The 5,460-nt window shown below is 43.3% G+C and overlaps 1 protein-coding gene across 1 annotated transcript in view; it reads left to right on the top strand.

Annotated features, from left to right (window-relative positions):
- The first annotated feature begins 6 nt into the window (after nucleotides 1-6).
- The window catches only part of RFFL (ring finger and FYVE like domain containing E3 ubiquitin protein ligase), a 78,479-nt gene continuing 73,025 nt past the window's right edge, over nucleotides 7-5,460 (top strand). Inside the window, exon 1 of the mRNA XM_019626866.1 lies at nucleotides 7-209. The gene's annotated coding sequence lies outside the window, so the exon portion shown is untranslated. The remainder of the gene's footprint in view (nucleotides 210-5,460) is intronic.

Raw genomic sequence — 5,460 nt, 5'->3', positions numbered from 1 at the left:
AGCGGCCGGGCCGGCCGGCTGGAGATGGATGGGGGGGGCCAACTTCCTGGGGCAGCCTGCGAGGATGTCGCGACCGCCCCCCAGTGCCCCTCAGCCCCAGAGACGCCGCCGCGGCTGAGTCCCGAGCCCCCCTGCCTCCGGCGTTGGCGGCCCGGATCCGGCCCCTCCCCACTCCTCCCAGGTGCGGGCCAGGCAGGCGGCCGCAGCAGGTGAGGAGGCGGCGGCGCTGGCATCCGCGGGGCGCCAGGCCTGGGGTTGGGTGCAGGGGGGGAGGCCAGGGTGGGGGCGCTGCTCGGCCTCGGGTCTCGTCAGGCTGTAGTCTGGGGGTGCCTCCCCTGCGGGGCGCGGCCTGGGACTCTCCTTGCCCTACATGGGATGGAGGGAGCCCCTGCTTCGCTGCAAGTCCCCACATTCAAAGTAGCCCGCACCTGTCCCATTAGAAGTCCCTTCAAAGAAGGCATTTCCCCTGTAGGGGCAGTAACAGGAGCCGTGTAGCCTCAAGTGTCTGCAGACGCCTTACGGACCGGCAGGTCTAGTTAGCTTGTGGTGAAAAGAGGCTGCTTTACGACAGAGGAAACTGAGTCAGGTGCTCGGCGGCCTGCTGCCCCCTTTCGAGTCCCTGCTTCCCAGTGGAGGGGTCCTGCGGGCTTCTTGGAAGAGGGAGGCGGCTGTAGTTTGGAGGCTTGATGGAGAAGTTTAGGAAGGTGGTTCTTTCCTCCAGGTCTACTGTTCCCCCTTTCGAGAGTTGTCTTCTCTTCGTGTGAGGTGATGTGTGCGAGGTCACCAGTGGTTAAGATGGAGAGGAGGGAAGTGGGGCCTCTATTCAGCTGGCTGCCCATGAGACTTTTGACCAGGCATGGGGAAATATGGCTAGACCAGGGGAGCCAGAGCTGCGCAGAGCTTGATTTCAGGCTGGCAGAAGATAAAAAAACAACAGCACATTTTCTCCTTTTTGTTGGTCTGTCATTGGTTCTAGGGGGAAAAAAAAATCTGTGTAATCAGGGAAGAGTGTACCATGCTCCTCCCAGTCTACCGCAGGGAAGGCATATTGTTAGCTTGGAAATAGGACTTTACCCACAACTGTCACTTTGCACCCTGGCTAAAGGCCAGCGGCGTGATGAACAAACATCCCAGGTTACAAGTGAAAGCAATAAGTACCATATGCATCCATTTTACAGGTGGTTTGGAGGACAGAATACTTTCTGTCACCCCTGTTGCTGCAACGGTTTGGGGGAGCCCTGTGGTTTTCCTAGTGACAGTTCAAGTTCTGAAATGTGGCCATTTATTGAACCATTTTTCTAGGAATAGGAGTACACAGGGGACATGGTGCTGGGCCGAGTCTGTATACAAAGTTGTAGGGTTGGGAGGGTGGCAATGATACTTCTGTTCTGTTAGGGGATTTCAGGTTGGACAACTTATATATCCTTTTTTCCTGATTGCGTTCTCCTTCATGTTCAAGGAAATAGATGATGGCATGTGTTTCTGAAACTTTATGGAAAATTTCCTAATAATTCTGGACGTCAGAATACAATTCAAAAATTAGTTTATTAGGTGTTCTTTTCTTAAGTTTGAAAATGTTTGAAAATTGTGTATAACAATTGCAGATTGATGTGGCAGGGCTAACTAATAATTTGATTGTGTTTGAAGAAAATTCCCATGTAATCTAGGACACCCTTTTTAATGTATCTAATTACGAAGAGAAACTCACTAAAAACTTTGTTTTCTTTTTTTACAGTTTCAATATAATTTTATTAGTAGTTATTATGTCAAAATTCACATTTACAGAATCCAAAGGACATCTTAGAATATTCTGAAGCATATGTAATTAGATTTTTACAGTAAGATAGAACATATTGTAGCACAGCGTTTAAAATGTCAAGAATACTGAGAATTAAGTACAGTTCTATCAAGAACTACAAATAAACTCTGTGTACATAGTGCCACTTAAAGCAAAGCTCCATGAAAGTATAACATAGTTCTATGGATGTGAATTTCAGTGGCAAACATCGTGGCTTCCAAACTAAAAACTTCTATATTGATCAGGTAGACAGCTGTTATACTGACTGTTTACATTGGAATCAAAGGTTGTAAATTTTCTAAATTGATATAATTTAACCAGTTGCTAAAATAATATGCACAAAAAGAGAGAGCCCTTCCCAGAATGCTTAGAAATTATTTTGTTTTCAAAGTTTCTCACAGCCAAGCCAGTTAGTACAACTCTGCTTAGCACCATCTAATAGGAATGTCTCTTTAAGGGCTCTTAAAATAGCAATGCAAAAGGCGTTTTCAGTTATCAGCATTTAAGAAGACAAAACAAACAGTAACAAAAAGGGGCACAATAGTTCCCCTAATTACCTGTTCATTGTGATGTTTAATACAGCCACACCCGTAGGTGATTGTGTGCCTAGGACTGTCTGAAAACACCTATATAAACCTGAGTGTTTGGAGAACTAATTCCACCTTGATTTTTTTATTCTTATGCTAGGACTTTTATTGTTTAATGGTAAATTAGAGGCTTATATCCAACTTTTACCAGCCATAGTGTTTATGTTTTGGGAGGGAGGATTTAACCTCTGCACCTTGGAATCTCATAATAACCCCTGCAATACAGAGCTAAGATATAATTTAGAGTTTAATGGTTTAAATTGCTGTTGATGAAGCCTCAGGGGACAAGCTGCTTCATCAATATTATTGTTTGGTGGGGCCGGCCAGAGTGGCTCAGTTGGTTAAGAGCTTGTTCAAGAGTGGGAGCTCTGAGCATCAGAGGTTCGATTCCCAGCCTGAGCTGAACTGCCAACAGGTGGCAGGATGGTAAAAAAAAAAAAAAAAAAAATATATATATATATATATATATATATATATATATATATATATATAATTGTTTGGTAATGGCTACTGGTTTGGTTTGGTTACTGATTACTTTTGTTTGGTTACTGGTTATTGGTGGTGGTTACTTGTGTTTATGTAATAAGGATTTTGGCAGTTGTTAAGGACAATGGTTTTCTCTCCAAACACACAAACCCCTGTTTCTTCAGTAGGGAAATGGTGTGGTCACTTTCTAGTTTTGACTTGGTTATTCATAGAGTTTTAAAATCCTAAAACCAGTTGGACTCTTAATAGGATATCCTATTATTTCTCACATGAAAGCCATCCCAGGTAGGGAGAAATCCTCAGCCTCATGTGTTAAAAGACTTCAGCTCTCCCCGTTTCTATGGTTTAGTGGTTGCCATGGAAAGGACAGTGGTTTTATCTAATTGTGTAATGCCATTCTTAGTTTAAAACCTATTATCCTTCTTTTCTCTTCATTAAGACCGTCGTGAAGTTTCTCTTTGTTTTTTTTCAGTTTGAGTAGTCCACATTTTTTATGCATTTGGGCCTGCGAATAATGTTCTGATTTGGAGCTAAGCAGTTAAAGAGAATCCTACTGCATGTTTTTAAACATTTTCCTTTTTCAAAGCAAGCATAAGATCTGCATTTCCTCTGGGGGAAAACCAGCTCTTTGAATCTGGTAGAAAAACAAAAGCTGGTTTTTCCAGCTTTCTACCAATTCAGAGTCTTTTTAACATTTCTTTACTTTCTGGTTTTGCCAGTGTAGTGATGAACTGGAGGCATTGGGAGAGCCCAAGTTTCCAGAATCATCAAACGTAGGTCACATTATATTCAGTGCAGCTTTCACCTTTTTAGCAGGTTTTATTGCAAGGAGTTCCAAAAAGCCAGTGCTCCTTGAGAGATTTGGCACCTAGCAGTTTGCAACTGAGTCACCGGGGGCTCTTTAAAAACAATACAGATTTCCCAGTCCAGCCCCCTGGAGATTTTGATTGAGTGGCTATGAGATGACCAGAATCTACATTTTTTTAAAAAAGATTTTATTGGGGAATTGGGGGAGGGGACCAGCCAAGTTGTTCTTCAGTCTTCATTGTGGAGGGCGCCAGTTGCCCTCTGGCTGCCCCTTGGCAACTTGTGGTCTCTAAGCTCAAAGTGCCGAGTCCAGTCTTAGTTGCGGGTGGGCATAGCCCACCATCGAACAGGTAATCTTGTTACACCAGCTGAGCCATCCTGCCACCTGTTGGCAGCTCAGTGACAGCTCAGCTGGGGTGCAGCATCACTGGCCCATGTGGGAATTGAACCGGCGGCCCTGTTGCTCAGAGCTCAGGCTCTTAAGCCAATTCTTAACCAACTGAGCCACTCGGTCGGCCCCAGAATCTACATTTTAAAAACCTCTCTGGCATCTGGTGCCAAAAAGCTCCCCAGGTGATTCTGATTTGTAGCAGGTTTGGGAGCCACTGTTGTAGTATTGCTTTGAAATCCTTTATAAATTGGTAGTCCCTTTAAAAGCATCATTATGTTATTCAGGATGTTTGATTTGTTTGATTTGCTAGAATAGCCCATTTCCTAGTCATGACAGATAACAAAGAGCTTTTATAACTTTTATGTAAATTACTTTACAGAGAGGCCCCCTCTGCTGTATTATCTGTCAGGAGTCATGAGGGAGGGTGGTGAAATTAGCTTCATTTCCTGAGTGGACAAATAAATGATAATGTGGAAACAACTGGAAGTTGGAGAGGTACGTCAATCTAGTTAAGATGAGTGTTGGATAGGAGAAATGCCTTGGGAAGTCTCTGTTATATTGGATTTAAAAATAAAGATAACTTGCCAGATGTTTCATTTCTACGTAGCTGAAGCACTTATTGAAAATAATAGATGTTTAATAGTCAATAAAATTTCGTGACAGGTACTTATGCTGAGTTCATGGGAGTAAGGCAAATTGCTGAAATACAAAACCACTTGAATTAAAACAGAATTGGGGCACTAAATACATTAGGGGATTAAACTTGGGAAAAGCCTAACAATTTAGGAAATAGACAGCTGTGGTTTTGAATCCCAGCTCCTCCATCTCCTGGCGGTGCTCCTTCAGACACCTTACTTAACCTCTGTGAGCTTCATTTTCTTCATTTGCAGGATGCAAGTAATACCTGGTGTGGATTAAAAGGGAGAAAATATGGCCTTTGTACGTTGTAGGCAGCTCAGTGATCTCGTCTCCCACTTTCTTACAGGATTTGTATTTCATAGGCTTAAGATGTCTTTCTAAATCTGGACTTCTCTCGAAGAGAATATCTCCTTCTAGGAATATCTACTCAGTCTGCTTTTTAGAAGATAACATGAAAGAGTGAGGACTAAAGTTAAGAAGTAGAGAATATAGGTAAGAAGAATGAGTCACAGGACATTTGAAAATTTTGTTTAGAAAGTGTGGAGTGTAGGCTATATATCCAGAGTTACTATTTGCAGGAATAAATTCATAACACTACCCAAATTCTGCCTTATGTGTCTGTGTGGTGGCCTGGGAGCTCAGATTAGGCTAGGATGCTTTGAGGGTGGCCCCATTAAGTAGCACCTGACATCCATTTATTTCCTCATCTTCCTTTCTTCCTTTTGGTCTCTTGTTTCTTGTGGGTCCCCCCC

The sequence above is a fragment of the Hipposideros armiger genome, unplaced genomic scaffold (genome assembly GCF_001890085.2).
Source record: "Hipposideros armiger isolate ML-2016 unplaced genomic scaffold, ASM189008v1 scaffold_692, whole genome shotgun sequence".
NCBI lineage: Eukaryota > Metazoa > Chordata > Mammalia > Chiroptera > Hipposideridae > Hipposideros > Hipposideros armiger.
The sequence above is the reverse complement of the archived record's forward strand: the minus strand, read 5'-3'. Positions and strand labels throughout refer to the sequence as shown.